Here is a 20,617-nt window from a genome sequence, read left to right as displayed (position 1 = left end):
CTCCATTGATGCATGTTGCCAGCTGCCGTCAGTTTTAAATATAATAATAAGGCAGAATTAAAGTATTTTGTTATAATTGTTCTTTTACTGGCCTATTTTACCATTCAAACTTTATCCTATGTATGTGTACATAGGAAAACAATATTTTTTATAGGATACAGTACTATGGTTTTAGCCATGTACTGAGGGACTCAGGTCCTGCACAGATAGGGCAGGGACTACTGCCCAATAAACACAAGAAACAATATTCAATATCATTACTCATCTGGGGAATGCAAATCAAACTACAATGAAATATTACTTCATTCCCAAGAGGATGGCTACAATAAAAAGATACTGTAACTGGCACTAACAAGGATGTGGAAAAAACAGAGCTCTCATTCATTGCTGGTGGAAATGTAAAATGGTACAGCTAAACATTGTGTGGTGGTTCTCCAAAAAAGTTAAACAGAGTTACCACATGACACCAAAACTTGTCCATAAAACTGGGGAAGCCCTGGATTTGATCCCCAGTACATATAAAACCATACATGGTAGACCAAGAAAATGGCTCAGTTTGACAAACCTGAGTTAAAGCCCTGGAATTTATACAGTAGAAGTAGGGAACCAATTCCTGCCAGTTATCTTCTGACCTCTACATGAGTGCTGTGGCACAAGTACACAGACACAAACATACAAAATAAATAAATAAGTGTTTATATTAAATAAAGAAGACTGGGCTAGAGAGATGGTGATTAAGAGTACTGGCTGCTTTTCCAGAGGACCTAGGTTCAATTACCAACATTTACATAGTGACTTGAAACTGTAACTCTAGTTCCCGGAGATCCAGTGCTCCCTTCTGGCCTCCACAGGCACCAGACACACAAGTATTGCATAGACATACATGCTAGTAAAACACCCATACACATGAAATAATTTAAAAAATTGAACATTTTAATTTGGAAAGCAAGAAGATCAGAGTTCAAGATCTGCCTCCACCACATAGCAAATTGAGATCAGGTGTAGGTTACAGGATAAAGGCACTTGCTACACAAGCTTGAAAACCTGAGTTCAATCTCTGTAAACCACATAAAGATAGAACTGACTCCAGACTCCACAAAGTTGTCCTCTGACCTCACATGTGCTGTAGCATGCATTTCCCCCCACATATCTCTCTCTCTCTCTCTCTCTCTCTCTCTCTCTCTCTCTCTCTCTCTCTCACACACACACACACACACACACATATATATATACAATAATAACAAAAAGTTGTACACAAGGATTCATAGCAGCACTATTCACATAGGGACTTTTCACATAGCTGATTGATGGAGTTCTAAAAACATTATAAATATCCAGTGGAATATTACTCAGCAATACAAAAGAATGTTATGCATGCTTACAAAAGTAAGACTTGACAATATTATACTAAGTGAAATCAGCCAGAGGAAAAGCCCACATACTTCATGATTTTGTTTATGTGAATTGTCTAGAAATGAAAATCTATAGGAACAGAAAAGAATTAGTGATTAACTGGGGTGAGAGCAATAAGACAAATGACCATGTATGATCTTTGGGGTAATGGTATGCTTTAGTCAGACTTTGCCTTGCAGTGATAAAATACCTTATAATTTAAGGGAAAAAAGATTTATTCTGGCTCATAGTCAGAAGCTCCAGTCTGCCATGGCAGAAGGCCATGGTAGAGCATGACAGTTCACATCACAGTAGCTAAGAAGTTCTAAGAGCTGGTTGTGGTGGCACATTCCAGCACTTAGGAGGCGGAGGCAAGAGGATCTCTGTGAGTCTGACACCAAGCTGGTCTACAAAGTGAGTTTCAGAACAAAAAAAGTAGAGAGAATGGCTGTGCTGCAAGACTTCTCCTTTTCCCCCTTTTATTCCATGTAGGCCTCAGCCTACATGATAACACTGTCCCCTTAGTTAATCCTCTCTGGAAATGCCCTCAATGTGCTTCATTGCTCTTGGAGGTGCTTTACAATCCAATCAAGTTGACAATCAAAATTAAGCATCACCTAGTAACTAAAACTAGATTGCAGAGCTAAAGGAATAGCTAGCTCAGAGGTAGAACATAGTTTTAGCACACTCCAGAGCCTGGCTTCAATGTTCAGTATCATGAAAAGCAGCTTTCGTTTGGTTGGCTTTTCAAGACAGAGTTTCATCTGTGTAATAGCCCTGGTTGTCCGGGACCTCACTTTGTAGACCAGGCTGGCCTGGAACTCACAGAGATTCACCTGCCTAGTGCTGGGATTAAAGGTGTGGGCCACCACACCCAGTGAAAAGCAATTTTTAATGTTTGAATAAAAACAAGCCCAGTGTTGTAGAAATGGTTGTAATCCTAGCACCGAGAGACTAAGGCAGGCAGATCTCAAATCCAAGGCCAACCTGGAACACATAAAAAACATAGTCTCAAAAACCAAAAGTAGCACTCGGGAGGCAGAGCCAGACAGATCTCTGTGAATTCGAGGCCAGCCTGGTCTACCAAGTGAGTTCCAGGAAAGGTGCAAAGCTACACAGAGAAACCCTGTCTCAAAAAAAAAAAAAAAAAAAAAAAAAAAAAAAAAAAAAGTAGATCTGGCCCAGGATACAGGCCTGTATAGTTACTTGGTAGGCTCAGGAATGAAGATCACAAACTCAAGGTCTACCTGGGCTACAGAGTAAGTTCAAATGAAGCTTGGAAACTTAACAAAATAAAATATAGAGAGATGAAAAATGGTTCAGTGATAGGGTGTTTGTCTAATACATGTAAGGTTTTTGTTTCAACCCCCAGTACCACAAAAAACCCAACCATAGTAAAACTGGATTCTAATGAAGGCTATAAAACCTTGTAAATTTACCAAAATAATTAACTATGACATTTACAGTGGGAACTTTTTCCCCCTTTGACATGGAATCTCACTATCTTGCTGTCTGTACTCAAGCCCCTTAGTAGGTAGGACTCTGGTTCCTCCAAGCTTGACTTTCCAATGGTGAATCTTTTTTTGTAATTTTATCTTAAACTGAGTGTACTAGTGTACACCTATGATCCCAGCACTTGGGAGACAGAGGCAGGAGACTCTTGAGTTTGAGGGCAGTCTGAGGTATACAATAAAACCTTGTCTCGGGCTGGAGAGATGGCTCAGAGGTTAAGAGCACTGACTGTTATTCCAGAGGTCCTGAGTTCAATTCCCAGCACCCACATGGTGGCTCACAACCATCTGTAATGAGATCTGGCTCCCTCTTCTGTGTACATAATAAATAAATAAATAAATCAAAAAAAAAACCTTGTCTCAAACAAATATATCTCAATCAAATATTATACCCTCCTTAAATGTCTTAACACAGCCAGCCAGACATGGTGGTTCACACCTTTGATCCCAGCACTTGGGAGGCAGTGACAGGTGAATCTCTATGAGTTCAATGCCAGCCTGGTCTACAGAATGAGCTCCAGGACAGCCAGGGCCTCAAAGTGAGACTCCCTTCTCAAAGAAGGGGAGGGAGAGAGGGAGAGAAGGAGAGAGGGAGAGAGGGAAGGCAGGCAGGCATCTTAACACATTTAGAGCTTAGTGTGGTGACACACACCTGCAATCCCAACACTTGGAAGGTAGAAGCAGAGAGATCAGGCATTCAAGGCCAACCTGGGCTACATGTCTCAAAGCAACAAACAAATCTTAACATATTTTGACTAAACTCAAAGCCATTATAATATCAAATATGTTTTAAAAAACTATACTGACCTCTCACTTCCATCTTTCTGGGTTTTCCCTTCTATGTCTGTCTACAATAAAGTATTCCTAGCCGGGCGTTGGTGGCGCACGCCTTTAATCCCAGCACTCGGGAGGCAGAGCCAGGCGGATCTCTGTGAGTTCGAGGCCAGCCTGGGCTACCAAGTGAGCTCCAGGAAAAGGCGCAAAGCTACACAGAGAAACCCTATCTCGAAAAACCAAAAAAAAAAAAAAAAAAAAAAAAAAAAAAAAAAAAGTATTCCTTTATTTTTATTTTTTTTTAAAAAAAAAATCTTGTTTTAGGAGTGGTTCTCAAACTGTGGGTCATGACCCCTTTTGGGGTCAACAGACCCTTTCACAGGGGTTGCATATCAGATATCCTGCAAAGCAGGATTAAGGATTTACATTAAGATTTTTTTTAATTAATTTATTTTTTAAGATTTTATTTTTCGGGCTGGAGAGATGGCTCAGAGGTTAAGAGCACCGACTGCACTTCCAGAGGTCCTGAGTTCAATTTCCAGCAACCACATGGTGGCTCACAACCATCTGTAATGAGATCTGGCGCCCTCTTCTGTATACATAATAAATAAATAAATCTTTAAAAAAAAAGATTTTATTTTTCATGCACTAGTGTCTTGCCTGCCTGTATGTTTGTATAAGGGTATCAAATCCCCTGGAACTGGAGTTCAAGACAGTTGTGAGCTGCCATGTGTGTGCTGGGAATTGAACGTGGGTCTTCTGAAAGAGCAGCCAGTGCTCTTAACCTCTGAGCCATCTCTCTAGCCCTACATTAAGATTTTATTTTTAGATTTATTTATTTATTCATTTACTTATTTATTTATTGTGTACACAGTGTACCACCTACATGTATGTCTGTAGGCCAGAAGAGGGCACTAGATCTCATTACAGATGGTTGTGAACCACCATGTAGTTTCTGGGAATTGAACTCAGGACCTCTGGAAGAGTAGCCAGTGCTCTTAACTGCTGAGCCATCTCTCCAGCCCTACATTAAGCTTCTTAACAGTAGCAAAACTACAGTTAGGAAGTAGCAACAAAAATAATTTTATGGTTGGGGAGTCACCACAATATGAGGAACTGGATTAAAGGGTCACAGCATTAGGAAGGTTGAGAACCACTGTTTTAGAGGGAAAAGACTCAACAATAACAAGATGTAATAACTAACAACTTAAGGACAAATAATGAATAAGAAAAATTGAGTTCTAGGACAGAGGTATAGCTCTGTAGTGGTACATTTGTCTAACATACAAAAGACTCTAGGTTTGGTCCCCAATGGCACAAATAATAATAACAATAACAATAATAATATTTTTTAAACCAGGCAAAGGACTTCACTAAGCATTTTTCTGATCTCTTCATCATGGATTCAATAGTAGCTCCTTTTCCTCCTTTTCAATTGTTTTTCTCATGGATCCAATAACTGCTATTGTTGCTCTACCTCTTCCTCCTCACTCATTCCTGGGGACTGAATTTAGGGTCCTATGCATGCTAGGTAAGTATTTTTACAAAGGATCTAAATGCCTGTGCTTTCTTTTTATTTTCAAAACAGGATCTCAGCCAGTTGCCCAGGCTTGCTTCCAACCCACTGTATAGTAGAGACAAGCCCTGAACTTCCCAGGGAGCTGGGGTTATAGGCCTGTACAACTAGGGCTAGCTTCCAATACTTGCTTGACCATAAAAAACACAGGCAGGGTTTGGAGTCAGAGAAACCTGCAATCAAATCTTGGTTTTGCCTTGCAGCAAATAATTTAACCTCACTCATTTTTTATTTCATTTGTGAATCTCACAGGACTAATATGAAAATATAAAGTACTTAGCACAATGCCTGGCACAATATAACAATCAATAGATAAAAGCTTTTATTTTCCACTTCTTAATCTCCCCTAGGGCAGTACTGTATTAAAGTACTATTCAAGACCATTGAAACGGCTCTGTGCATAAGGGTGCCTGCTGCCAAGTTTGACAACCTGAGTTCAATCCCCAGGGCCTAAGGAAAGAAAGAACTGAGTCATGTAAGCTGTCCTCTGACTTCATGATAAACACACACCTACCTCCATATATAAATAGATAAGTAAATAAATGTAAAAATGTTAACAAAATAATGTACTATTCAATAACACTGACAAAAACATTAAATGGATATTCAAAGGGACTCAATTCAGGAAGGCAAAAACATAATGTATTTTTTAAAGACTTTCCAGTAATAAACCATGTTGGCATTGCTGAAGAGATATGCTGCAGTGAACAAGTTATGTGTTCCATATTCAGCAACATAGAAATACAGTACAACAAAAAAGTCAACAAAAAAATTGGGCTTCAAATCTGGAGTTTCCTCAGGCCTGGAATCAACTATTAAGTTTATAGCTATATAGTATAGCCTATATGTAATAATTTTTCTTTCATAAAATGGTAATATAGTAATCTAAGCCTAGGAATATATATAAAGGCAACTACAAAAACACTTCTCTAGAGACTCAAATTATAAGGGGAGAGTCACAAATTTGTATCCCACCTCTATTCCCTCAACACATGAAAAATCCAACCTGGATCCAGTACATTCTTGCAAACCAGTAATCCCAACTACTCAGGAGACTAAGACAGAAAGATTGAGCCCAGGACTTAAGAAAAAAATGTAATAAGACTCTCACCTCAAAACAAGATAAAAAGTAGTACTTTGTCAACCAATGGATTAAAGAATTTGTTTAACTTTTATAGCAACTAAAAAAAGGTATATTTAAACAGTAAAAATTGTCCATTAACAGTATTATGTCTTATACATACATTTTCATAACAATAAACACCAAGTACCAATGTACAATCACTAAGTCAACATCTAAGAGTAAAAGAAGAAAACTCAGTCCTTGTTCTCAAGGATTTTACATTTTATCCGAAGTTATAACATATTTTGATTATTTGCCACACTTTCACATCTATGTTTTTTGCTTTTATCTTGTGTGAACTACCTGTGTTTTAGGGGTTTTGTTTGTTTCTTTTCATTCTCTGAAAGTGTATTGTTGTGTGGCCCTGGCTGGCCCAGTACTTGCTATGTAACCCTGTCTGATCTTAACCTCAGAGCAATCCTCCGGTTAAGCCTCCTAAATGCTGGCTTTACAGGCCATGTGCCACAATGCCTGATACCGTATTTCTTTTTCTAATTTATTTAATTTTTTTTTCATTTTACATACCAATCACAGTTCGCCCTCCCATCCCTCCTCCATTCCCTGCTCCCTCCCATCCCCCCAACCCCTCCCCCATCCATTCCTCCAAAAGGGTATGGCCTCCCATGGGGAGTCAACAAAGCCTGCTACATTCAGTTGAGGCAGGCCCAAGCCCCTCCCCACTGTGGCAAGGCTGAGCAAGGCATCCCACCATAGGGAACCTCCAAAAAAACCAGTTCATGCACCAGGGATAGATCCTAATCCTACTGCCAGGGGCCCCTCTAACAGACCAAGCTACACAACTGTCTCCCATGTGCAGAGGTCCTGGTTTGGTCCCATGCAGGCTCCACAATTGTCAGTCTAGAGTTTGTGAGTTCCCACCGGTTTGGTTCAACTGTCTCTGTAGGTTTCCCCAACATGATCTTGACCCCCCTTGCTCATATAATCCCTCCTCCCTCTCTTCAACTGGACTCCCAGAGCTCAGCCTGGTGCTTGGCGGTGGATCTCTGCATCTGCTTCCATCAGTTAGTGGATGAAGGCTCTATGATGACAGTTAGGGTAGTCACCAATCTGAATACAGGAGAAGGCCAGTTCAGGCACCCTCTCCACTATTGCTAGGAGTCTTAGCTGGGGTCATTCTTGTGGATTCCTGGATTTCCCTAGCACCAGGTTTCTCCCTAACCCCATAATGGCTCCCTCTATCAAGATATCTCTCTTTCATTGTTCTCCCACTCCATCCCTCCCCCAGCCCAACCATCCTGTTCCCTCATGTTCCCATCCCCCACCCCCACCCCCTAGTTTACCCAGGAGATCTCATCTATTTTCCATTCCCAGGGCGATCCATGTGTCTTTCTTAGGGTCCTCCTTGTTAGCTAGCTTCCCTGGCACTGTGTGGGTTGTAGTCTGGTTATCCTTTGCTTTCCATCTAGTCTGATATTTCTTCATTTATTTGTTTTGCAATGCTAGGGACGGAATCTACGGCCTCAGGACATATGCTAGGCTGAGCTATTATACTCCAACCACCTTCAACATTTCTTTAGAAAATATGTTTATCTTTGCACCCCAAAAAAGTATAGGATACAGTAAGTTTTTTTGTTGTTTGCAGTACTAGAACCTGGGCCTTCTACATGCTAGACAAGTATTCTACCCTGAGTTCTTTCTGCTCTTTATTTTGAGACAGGTTCTTATTAAGTTGCTCAGAATGGCCTTGAACTCAATCTGTAGTCCACTGTCTACCTTGAATTTGCAATCCCATCTCAGCCTCCTGAACAGCAGGGATTATAGGACTGCACCATCTGGCCCAGCCTACACTAAATTGGAGGTATTTTGTTTGTATTTTGAGGCAAAACATTACTCAAGCTGGCACAAAATTCTGGGTTCGAGCCATCCTTTTGTCCCAGTCTCCCAAGAGCTGGGACTACAGGTGAATAATACCATGCCCAACTCACTAAGCTTTTTTTCTTCTTTCCTTGTTTTGAAATTTTGAGACAAATATGCCTATGTACACCAGGCTGTCTTTGAATTCTGAATGCTAGAAGTGCTCAATTTTTTAGAGTCATGACTTGGGATTTCTTTTTTTCTTTTCAGCATATAGAAGGCTCTTATTCTTCTTACTCTGTAGCATTAAATGTTTTGCTACTATAAATATTTCATTACACATGTATAGATACATGTATATATATATATATACATTTGTAGCAGGCATATTTATATGTATATATATATATATTTTAACTTTCATTGAAATATACTAACATATCAAAGTGAATGGATGTAATCTTTATACAATGCTAAAAAATTGCTTCCCATGACCATTATACCAATTTAAACTTCCACATACAATATGTATCTTTTACCTTACACCTGTGACAAAAAAAGTTCTATCAAACATTTTGATTTTTAACATTCTAATGGGATTTTAAAATCTCTGTATGTTTTCTTTTTATGCAGCACAGAGGATCAAACCCAGAGCCTTGCATGTTAGCAAGTACTCAATCACCAAGCTACAGCTTCAGCCCTCAGTATGCTTTCAGTTAACATTTAACTTACAAGTGAGGTGAAGCCATCTTCCATATAAATAATGATTAACAAGTTAAGAATAAGCCAGGACTAGGGATGTAGCTCAACTGATGGAGTGCTTGCCTAGCATGAATAAAGTCCTAGGTTTGATCCCTAGCATCTCATAAACCAAGCATGGGACCCACAACTGTAATCTCAATACGGGAGGCAGAGCCAGGCGGATCTCTGTGAGTTGGAGGCCAGCCTGGTCTCCAAAGCGAGTTCCAGGAAAGGCACAAAGCTACACAGAGAAACCCTGTCTTGGAAAAAAAAAACTAGAGAGAGAGAGAGAGAGAGACTTTATCTCTAAAAAGGAAGAAGAATTCAAAAATTCCTATTATCACTGCTACCAATGAAGGAAGTAAAGCAAGATGAACAAATATTAAAGGATATGGAGCATAATGATGCACTCCTGTAATCCTGGCATGACAGAAACTAAGGCAAGAGAATTACTAGCTTGTGACCATCCTAGACTTCATACTGAACTGAAATTCTGGGTATGGTGATGCATACTTTTCTTTTCTTTTCTTTCTTTTTTTTGTTTTTTTGAGACAGGGTTTCTCTGTGTAGCTTTGTGCCTTTTCCTGGAACTCACTTGGTAGCCCAGGCTGGCCTCGAACTCACAGAGATCCGCCTGCCTCTGCCTCGCAAGTGCTGGGATTAAAGGCGTGTGCCACCACCGCCCGGCGCATACTTTTTAATACCAGCACTGGAGGGTGAGAGGCAGGAGGCTCAGGATCAAGGCCAGCCAGAGCTACATGAGACCCTTTCTCAAAACAGAAAAAAAAAAAGCACTCAGGATGTCGAAGGCAAGAGGATTCGAAGTTCAAAATTATCTATGGATATATAGCAAATCTGAGATAAGCCTAGGCTATGAGAGACCATTTCAAAAGGCCAAAATATTCAAAAGTAAACAGAAATCAAGTAAACTGAACTAAAATGGCACAGCTAGAAAAAACAGCCAGGAGGTAGGGGAAAGAAAGGGACAGCTCCGTGACAGAGAACTTGTTTAGAATGTTCCAGGTCCTTAGTTCCATCTCTAGCCCCACAAAAAACAAGCCAGAGGTCAACACCAGTATCTCATTCCCAAGCTCACTTATAACTGGGGCCCCTTATAATACATGTAGTCATATAACACTAAGTTGCACAGATACATACACTGAAAAAACATATTACATTCTTTGGAAATAAAGTCTCTGCAAGGTAATGATTTTAATAGATAGTAGATAGATAGATAGATAGATAGATAGATAGATAGATAGATAGATAGATAGATAGATATTAGTATATATTACTGAAGAAGTCAGGTGAAAGGCATGTTGACATTATTCCTACAATCCCAATACAATGGGAGGCTGAGGATTATAATTCCAGGCTACCTGGGACTAAATTAAACTAAAAAAAAAAAAACCTCAGTGAAAATAGATGTAAGCCATAATTATCTATCATTTAACTAAAAATTGACACTGTATATATCTAAAAAAGCAATTATATCTGTTATATAGTTTATGGTTGTCCCGATCAGGAATCTATCTATCCAAATAATTTGAGTCAAATTCTTTTATTCTTTTTTCTTTTGATGATGTTGTTTGTTTTGGTTGTTTGTCTGTTTAGTTGGCTGGTTGGTTGATTGGTTGGTTTCAGACAAGATAAGCCCAGACTGGCCTAGAACTCTCCGTGTAACTCGTCTGCCCTTGGACACAAACTAGATCTTCCTGTCTCTGCTTCCACAGTACTAGAATTACTGGTAGGCACCATCATGCCCAATTGTTTTTCTCTAATTTTAAAGGAATATTTCACCTTACACAATGTAGACCAGGCTGATTTTGAACTTACAGTACTCCTGCCTCGGTTTCTTTAGTGCTAGGATTTTAGGAATGTACCACTGTGCATGACAAATAATCTTAGTTCAAAAATGACACTGGAGAAATGGCTCAGTAAGTAAAATGCTTACTATACAAGTATCAGGACATGAGTTCAGATTCCCCAGCATCCATGTAAAATAGCTAGGCATGGTGGTTACTTGTAACCCCAGCACAGACAGTCAGAGACAGGAAGATCCCATGTGCTTCCTGGTCAGCTAGTCTATTAATTTGGTGAGCTTCATGTTCAGCGAGAGACCCTGTCTCAAAAACTAAGGTGGAGAACTATAGCAGAAGACACCTGGTATTAACATCTAGTCTCCAGACACACTGGCATGAGTGAACACATTTACACACACATGAATATCCCACACAGAGATATATAAATAAATAAGTAGGCAAAAAGCATCCCTATAATTTCAACCTAAGGATTTTTTTTTAGCTCATCATATGAAGTTTAATCATATAAAAGCTTCCCTGGGGCTGGTGTGATGGTTCTATGAGTAAAGGTGTTTGCTTTGCAAGCCTATATAATGATCTGAGTTCAACACCTGAAATCCGTATCAAAAAGGAAGGAGGGAACCAACTCCATAAAGTTGTCTTCTGACTTAAACACAGACACAGACACACACACACACAGACACACACACACACATAATAATAATAATAATAATAATAATAATAATAATAATAATAATAATAAATTTTTAAGAAATATAAGTCTTTCTGATAACACAGAGCTTTGGAACATCCACACACAACCAAGTACAATGTACAATCTTCACAAATGTAAAGTTTAAAAACTTATAGTCAATTCACATGTAAAAGAAGGGAGGAGACAGGTATAAAATCTTACTTCTGGCATTTGATAACTGCTGGGATAGGAAGTGTTGGCCTTTTTCAACAGTGTGACCCCTGGTAGGCTGACTCCAGGAGCGGCCACACATCCAACAGAAGTAGGGCAACACAGAAAGACTCCATGGAGAAAAAAAAGAAAACTCATTGGATGGGGAGAGAGGTGAGGGTGGATATGGGAGGATTGGAGGGGGGCGGAGGCCAGTAAATATGATCAAAATATATTTATGAAATTCTCAAAGAATTAATAAAATATCGTTTTAAAAAGTTCAGAGCTGGTGGCCTAGAGTGCATACTGCTCTTGCAGAGGAGCCAGGTTTGGTTTCCAGCACCCACATGCCAGCTCACAATTCTAGGCTATCAAAGCCCCCTTCTGGCCTCCATAGGAACCAGGCATGCATGCAGTATACATGCAAGAAAAACATTCATACACATTAACACTTATAAATCTTTTAAAAGAATTGTTCAAGGTCATCCTTGGTTATACAACTTTGAGGCCAGCCTGAGGTGGGTTTAAGAATGAGCAGCAAATGGCACAGGCAACAACAACAACAAAATTAGATAACTGGACTTCATGATGTTTCAAGAAAGACTTCAGTGCCTCAAAACACATTATCACGATAGCAGACAGAGTGGTGCATACCTATGATTCTAGCATGTAGGAGGCTGAGCCAGGGGGAATCAAAAGTTCAAAGCCCTGCCTGGGCTACACAGCAAGACTCTCAAAATAAATAAAATGAATAGATGGATGAATGAATAAATAAATACCAAAATCCTTCAATCAAAGTACAAATTCAGGGCTGTAATGTAACTCAGTGGTAGACTAGCTGTCTAGCACATAAGAGACCTTACACCATAAAAAAAAGACAACTCAGACAGAATGGGAGAAATTATTTGCAAAGAATATCACCTAGCAGAGTCTAGTATTTAGAATACAGTTTTTTAAGAACTTTTATAACTCAGCTGGGCGGTGGTGAGGCACACCTTTAATTTCAGCACTCGGGAGACAGAGGCAGGGGAATCTCTGTGAGTTTGAGGCCAGCCTGGTCTAGAAAGTGAGTTCCAGGACAGCTAGTGTGGTTTCACAGAGAAACCCTGTCTCAAAAAACAAAACAAAACAAAAACAAAAAACCTCTTATAATTCAATAAAAAAAAAGTCAAATTTTCAAATGAAGGTCTTTTAAGATCTAGAAATGTTACCTTTGTTGCAGGTGGCTGAATGAAAGCTCTGGAATAGATTACATTGATTGATTTCTATTTTTTTTTCTTTTTGAGACAGGGTCACACTATATCATTGGCTGACTTGGAACTCTCTATGTGGACCAGGCTGGTCATGAACTCATTAGAGATCCTGCCTCTGCCTCCTCATTGCCTGTCTCAATGGCTTTGCTGGGATTAAAGGCATGTACCACCACACCCCATTAGACTAATAATGTTTTACCACCATAAAATTAAAATAAATTTCCACAAATCATCAAAAAATCCCTCCTATAATTCAAAAAAAAAAAAAAAAACAAAACTTAAAAATGAACAAAGGGGGTTAGAGATTTAGCTCAGTGGTAGAGGGCTTGCCTGGCAAGCACAAGGACCTGAGTTCAGTCCTCAGCTCCGGAGGGGAAAAAAAAAAGAACAAAGGTCTTAAATAGCTCAAAACACTTCTTCAAAGGAGAAATATAAATAGACAAAGCACAAGAAGAGATGCCCCACATCATTAGTCATTAGGGAAATGCAAATCAAAACCACAATGATACCACTTCACACTCACCATGAGGCCATTAAAAAAAGAACAACAAGTTTTGGAAGGAGATACAGAAATTGGAATCCATATATATAATTGGGTATGATAATGTATAATGGTGACACCTCTGTAGAAAACAGTTTGTACGTGATCCAATAATTTCTTTTCTATTTACATACCAAAATAAGTTAAAATGGGTATTCAAGCAGAATCTTACATGTGAATGAATATCTACAGCAGCACTACCCATAAAAGTTTAAAGGTGGGTAGAAATATTCATGAACTCATGAATGGATTTTTAAAAATCTGATATACTCTACAGTAGAATATTACTCAACCACAAAAGACAATGAGACATATACTGGGTGAATCTCAAAAACATGCTAAGCGAAAGAAGTTGGGCATCAGAGCTGGGGATATGGCTTGTGAGGACCTGAATTTGGATCCCCAGAACTCAGGTAAAGCCAGATGCTGTAGCATGTGTCTGTAATTTCAATATTCCTACAGCAACTAGGGAAGTGGAGGCAGGAGAATGCCCAGATGAAATACCCTGCCTCAAACAAGATCAGCAAAAACTGAGACCTTAGATTGTGCTCTGACTTCCCTATGTGTGACATACATACCCACATTCACACAAAAACACATGGGGTGGGGGTGGGGGCTCATGCAAAGACTTAAAAAGAAAAAAGTCCGACATAAGAGGTTTGGGGTTAGTATTATGATTAGAGACTGAGCAAACCCATTGAGACAGGCAAATAAGGGTTACTAGGTGTTAGAGGGAGGAGAATGGAGAGTGAGTACTTACTGAGTAAATACAGAGTTTCCTTTCAAGGTGATGAAAACATTTTGGAATTAGATACTAGCCCCAAGTACAGTAAAGTTACTTAATGTCAAAGACGTATACTTTAAAAATGATTTAAAGCCAGGCTTAGTGACTCAGACCTATAATCCCAGCAACCTGGGAGACTAAGGTAGGAGGATCACAAATTCAAGTTCTGCCTAGGCTACAAAATGAGTTCAAGGACAGCCTGGGCAACTTACTGAGACCCTCTCTCAAAAAGTAAAGAGGGCTGAGGATGTTGGCCAGGGGCAGAGTGCTTTCTGGACATGTACAGGGCTGATTGTTCAATCCCAAGTACCACAAAAAAATGAATTTATTAAAAGGTAAATTTCTTACTGAGTTTTATCACAATTTAAAAGTACCCATGCTAAAAGATGGCAAAGATCTATTTCATTTCTCCTAAGACTTTTTAAAGGAGCCTGAGTGGGTATGTGGTTCCCTGCTAGAGTGTTTAAGTAGCAGGCAGGAGACCCTGGGTGCAATTCCAAGCACAGTTTCTTTTAAAAGGTAAGGGAGAAGGGCAATGAGAAGGGAAAGATTTATATGGAAGGAAGGGAAAAAGAAAAAAGTTTCAGAAGAAATACATATTCCTGAAAGAAAGGGTATGAAAGGCTCATTTCTACAATAAGTCACTCTCAACAACTTCAACATTCTCCAAACCAAACATCTCATGATATTTATAGAACAACTATAAATACAGTACTTATATATGAAGCCCAAAAATAAAAATTAAATTAAAAATGGCATCAATACTAATTTCTAAATAAATACCTTTATCTATGTCCTTTACAGTCATCAAAATTAGTCATTGCCTAACAATATCACAAATTTTATGATATCTCAAATAAAAATGGGCAAGACACACTCCTGTGAAAGAATCTTGGCTTTTAGCCATGAGACCTAAGTATATCTACAAGTAGAACTGGATACTTAATACTAAAATAAGAGACAGAAAGGGTTTTTTTTTCTTGCACACAGTTCATCCTCATACAAAAACATGTACACAAATATTACTAATTACTTTTTGTTTGGCTTTTTTGAGACAAGGTCTCTCTGTGTACCCCTGGCTATCTTAGTACTCACTATGTGGACCAGGCTGGCCTTGAACTCATGAATATCCATCTACCTCTGCCTCCTGAGTACTAGGATTAAAGGTATGTGTCCCATCTTCACTAGTTTTAATTCAGTTACCTAACTGGAAATGTGTTACTACTATATAACATTTTCTTATTTTCTGTATTTCTATTATGTTTCTTTGCAGTCTTTGGCCTTATTAATTACTGACTAAGCAATGGACAATTTAGTGAAAACAGAAACTCTTCAGCTTTACAGAGAAAAACTTAAGGCAATACTACAAACATCTAATACCTGAAACACTAAGAAATAATTATGGCAATGAATGTAGAGTTGTGATGGGAGCATTAACATTGGTCCAAAGTCAGAAGTGCAGGGTCCACTACTTACTAAATCAAGCATTTTGTTGTTAGTTTGCTTTGTTGGTTTTGAAGTGTGGTCTCACTAAATAACTCCTAGATATAGACCAGGCTGGACTAGAACTCACAAACATCTGCCTGTCTCCCAAGTGCTGGGATTAAAGGTACTGTACCAGACTTATCTTTGACCTTTATACTCTCTTTCAAATATGAGGAAGATAAAGAAAGATAGTGTGAAAGTATATGTAAAGTATGTAGACAATCTAAAGAGGGGCACAGTGGAGAAGGTGGCAAAGGGAAGAAAGGAGGGGCAGAACAGGCTTTAGGGAAATAAGTCTAGTCCTTCTCTTCAGCCTCAGTCTCAGCATATGATTGCAGCCTTATCTCATCCCACTCCTCAAATACACTTCTATACTTATATGCTCTTCCACTCCAGGAATATCTAGTTAAAAACTAGGAGACTACCTTTCCTAGAAGAGTTGCACATTTCTAAGCTCCCACTGTATCTTTATACTTCTACTCTATTTAATGTGTGATATATATATATATGTATATATATATTGGTATATATGCATATATACTACCCAATATATTTATATACATATACAAAGACTTCATCTCAAATTAAACACAATATTAACCTTTGCATTAAAACTTTAAGTAGTCAAAGAAAGGATTATACTCTTTCCAATTTCAAAACAGAATGCAAGAAATGTTCTCAAATTTACAACATTTCTAAGAACTCAATATATCTCAGCAAAACGTAAAAATAATCATCAAAAGCTAAAAATCCATAATCATGAATTTTGACCCGGAATAGAATGAAAATATTACAAGATCTTACCAGAAGCTAAGTAACATATTCAGAGAACAAAATGTCCAAGTATTCTATTGTAATTTAAAGTTACACCAGCTGCAGATGCAGCTCAGAGATAGAGGCATTGCCTAGCATACTCAAGGCCCTGGGTTGGAGCCTCAACAGACAAAGAAACAAAAACACTGAAAGCAAGTGTCAATTTTCAAATAAAACATTCAAGAATAACCAAAAATTCAAGAATAACCAAAAACATCAGGTATCACTATTAAACACTCAAAATCGAATTTTGTACATTCTGACTAAAATTTAACACAAGGTATCTTTCCCTCAGGCTGACCAGTTTAAATAAATTTTAAATTAAAAAATCCAAAGAGTTACAGACTGTCTAAAAACACATCCAGTTCTGTATCGTACACTAAGATCTCTTGAAAAGTTCTCTTTACATTAAAACTTAGGAGGCAGAAGCAAGCAGATTTCTCTGAGTTCCAGGCCACCCTGGTTTACCTTGCAAGTTCCAGGTCAGCCATGCCTTCATAGTGAGACCCTGTCTCAAAAAACAACAAAACACTATTCATGAAAAACAGTTAACAACGCCTTCAAATGTTGGCTGCAATCACTACTACACAGATTTTTCACAACTCAAGACTACTGATTGATTCCTATGACTGTCTCAGCAGTAACCCTTAAGGAATCACACCTGAAGGCTGAGGCAGGAGGATAGAAGGGAATTCAAGACCAACCTTGGCTACACAGTGAATTTCAGGTCAGCCTTCGCTACAGGATGAGACCCGGTCTGAGAGAGAGCAGGGGAGGGGGAGGGAGAGAGAGGAAAGGGAGAGACGGGGTAGGGAGGAAGAGGAGCAAGAGACACAAAACTCGCACCTCTTGAAGGCTTTAGTCTTGTTTTAAAGTGTATCGACTGGCAAGATAGAGACATACATACACTCTGGGGGTTTCCACCCACATCCCACAATATAAATGTTTCACAGCGCTTAACTAAACAAAACCTCTTTCAATACAGGGAAATCACCTCATGACTTTTATCCTTACCCTATCATACCCTCTCCCATTCCCAGCAAGTCAGTCACAGAACACAAACCACACCTCTCAATTCCCTTGCACCTAACACAATTTACACAATCAGCCTGCTACATCCCTCACCCATATTTCAGTCCTATCAACCCTTCTACATCAAATGAACCTCTAAATTAAGCCTCCTCTTTCCCCCACTCCATTTCCATCCATATAACACACCCAAACCTTGTTGAACATCCCACACCCAAAGCGATTCTTTTAGTAGCACCAATCTCACTTAAATGATCTCTCAGTCCCTTTGTCAACCATCTCCTGGAGCCTCATCTTCCCCGTCTCTTAGTCTTCCATCAACTGCCAAAGTTGCCACCCTCCCCAACAGAAACAAAAAAAGGAAAAAGAAAAAAAAACGCACCTTAACCTCAAATCTGTCCTTCTCCACTTTCCTCACCTCTTAATTTTCCTCTCCGCACTCGGTCAGTTAGACTCAAGCTCTTACAACCCCAAGACCTGCGCCCGGCCTCGTCCGGTACCTTTGGGTTGACCGCACGCACCTTGCCTGGGTCAGGCAGCTCCCCCTTAGCGCACACACACACACATACGCACACACACACACAGAGACGCGCACACACACACGCGCGCGCACACACACACACCACCACACACACACACACACACACACCACCACCACCACCACACACTGGGGCGCTTACTCTGAACAGACTGTTGGCCGCCGCTGCCTCCTTCCATTCATCCTGGGCCCATTCATCTCTCAGCCCGATCCCGGACACGCCCCCCGGCCTCCTCCCTCTCTCGGGGTCCCGGGCTGGCCGGGACCCTCACCTCACTAGAGACTCTGACGGACCGAGACCCACTCTCTTCACTTCTCCCTCGCTGTCTGTCTCTCAAGCCTCCTCCAGCCCCCCGACCGGCTACCCCGTAGACTAGACACACACATATACCTCCTCCTCTAACGCCTCCTCCGATGCTTCTTACTCCCCTCCTCAGTGTCTCGAGCTCGTCTCCGAATCCTGTGCGCGTGCGCGCGTCTCCCCGCGAGCCCACCGAGCCAGCCACCGCGGTTAGGGCAAGAGCGGGCGGGGGTGAGGGGAGCAGGGTGCGAGCCCAAGCTCGCGCTCGCCCCGCAGCTGACCGGGCGCAGGCGTACTGAAGCCGGAGAATTCTGATGGACTGGAGAGGGGCGGGGAAGGGAAGGGAAGGGAAGGCGAGGGAGGGGAGGGGAGAGAGGGGGAGGGGCGGAGAAAGCCAACTGAGCAGCCCCGACGCGGACCGGCCCCCTAGCAGAGCGAGGGGCCCCGAGCCCGGCCAACTGGCGCTTGCGCACACCTTCCCCCGCACTCAGCGCAGCAAGGTGGATGCGCGCGTCGAGGAGAGGAGCTTCGCCCCATGGCAAAGAGAAAAAAAAAAAATCTCAGCGAGGCGCCGCGCAAGACAGCGCTTGTGTGTTCTGAGGCGCTCGTCCCCAATGCCGCTTTCCCCTTTCCCCTAAGAAATTTAAAATAAAAAACCAAGGGGGAAAAAAAAACTAACTAAAAAGACATCCAATCACACACCACTTCTGGCCCCGGCAGACCGCTTTCAGCTCCTTGTCAACCTTAAAATGAACCAGCTCTATGGATACTTTGTTACCCACCAGTATCTTTTTTTTTCACCCGCCACCCCTTACTCACTTTTCCAGTTCCCGGTTTATCTCGCGAGACCGATACCTGCCGGCTTCGGGATTAGAAGTCGAAGCACAGATTTACAAATACCTGTCTCCGGGTTATGTTGCGAGGGCAATGGCCACGGCATATACCACGGCCGCCCCCCCGCCCCCAGGACCGTAGTGCGCGCGGGGGAGGGGGGGCAACAACCAAAGCAGGGATGGGAAAGGGGAGCTAACCGATTTTTGACGGCGTGTAACCGCTAGGCCTAGGCACGTGGCCTGTGCCTCACAGGCGGGTGCGGTGTACCCTGGGAATTGTAGTTTTTCTTCCCACCTCTTGTCCCACTCCCCTCCTCAGCCATACATAGGCCTCAGACAGGGAGGGGGATTGCCGACGCCATTTTGTGGGGAACAATGGCCAATGGCCCTGGTGATGACGGGTGGGGGAGGGAGCAATGGTTTAAGGGTTCAGTTAGCCTCCTCTGGCCCCTCGGTATCATAGCAACCCCTTCAGAAGCCTGGCCCCGCCTGCTTGCTACTCTGCCAGGCTTGGACTGCTAGCCAAGGAAAAAGATACTTTTTCCCAGATGCTGACTCTTATCACCCATTATCCACCTCCCTGAAAAACTCTCAATTCCTCGAATTAGTGAGTGCTGTCTTCATCAAGCTTTCGTTGCATGTTAGCCTGAGCTCAGTGGCTTTAAGAAGTGCTCCATATGCTGTATGAGGCACAGTGAGGAATTGTTTCTATAATGCATCACAATCCTGCCTCGACGAAGGAGGAAACTGAGGCTCAAGGGGAAAACAGAAGGGTAGCCAAACAAACACCAAGCAGCAGCTTCAAAGATTACCAAGTTATTTCAAGTCTTAATCTGTCCTTCCTCCCATGAGACAGTAACTAGAAAGCTGGACCACCTTGTTACTTCTGTGACCACCTTGTTACTTCTGTGACCACCTTGTTACTTCTGTGACCACCTTGTTACCTCTCTGTGTTCACTAGTCCTCCCACTGCCACACAGTGCCTTCCAAAACCAGGCTCGCCTGTGGCCCTGCCTCTCTGCCTTCTCTGAGCCTGATGATACAATCAGCACCGAACAATGCTTAGGAATGCTAACCCTTCAACCTGCTCTGATGCAAACTCTTCCAAGGAGTTTGTCTTTGACTACGTGCTCAGTAATTATTAAGCGTTGTGACACAAAACACATACAGCCTTAGAAATTTGAAAAATCAGATGATTCTGTTCCCATCCAAGTACAGAGCCTTCTCAATGTAGAAATACTTTTTAAAAAATTTTAAATATTTTTATTCAATGCTTTTTTACAAGTAATTTTGAAGAATTGTTATGTGTATGAGTGTTTTACTTGCATGTATGTATGTGCACCACATGTGTGCCTGGTGCCCAAAGAGGTCAGAAGAGGGTATTGGGTTACCTGAAACAGGA

The 20,617-nt window shown here is 41.0% G+C and overlaps 1 protein-coding gene across 6 annotated transcripts in view; it reads right to left on the bottom strand.

Annotated features, from left to right (window-relative positions):
* The window catches only part of Wnk3 (WNK lysine deficient protein kinase 3), a 124,441-nt gene extending 105,006 nt beyond the window's left edge, over positions 1-19,435 (bottom strand). For 3 of the 6 annotated variants that reach the window (XM_015987502.3, XM_042268649.2, XM_076562714.1), the window contains exon 1: positions 18,473-18,609. The gene's annotated coding sequence lies outside the window, so the exon portion shown is untranslated. Of the gene's footprint in view, positions 1-18,472; positions 18,835-19,201 lie in introns of those variants that run through there. The other 3 variants (XM_076562712.1, XM_076562713.1, XM_076562711.1) reach the window with 2 other exon arrangements.
* Positions 19,436-20,617: the final 1,182 nt, after the last annotated feature.

The sequence above is a fragment of the Peromyscus maniculatus genome, chromosome X, assembly GCF_049852395.1.
Source record: "Peromyscus maniculatus bairdii isolate BWxNUB_F1_BW_parent chromosome X, HU_Pman_BW_mat_3.1, whole genome shotgun sequence".
Classification (NCBI taxonomy): domain Eukaryota; kingdom Metazoa; phylum Chordata; class Mammalia; order Rodentia; family Cricetidae; genus Peromyscus; species Peromyscus maniculatus.
Note: the sequence above shows the minus strand (reverse complement) of the source record. Positions and strands in the feature narration are given on the sequence as shown.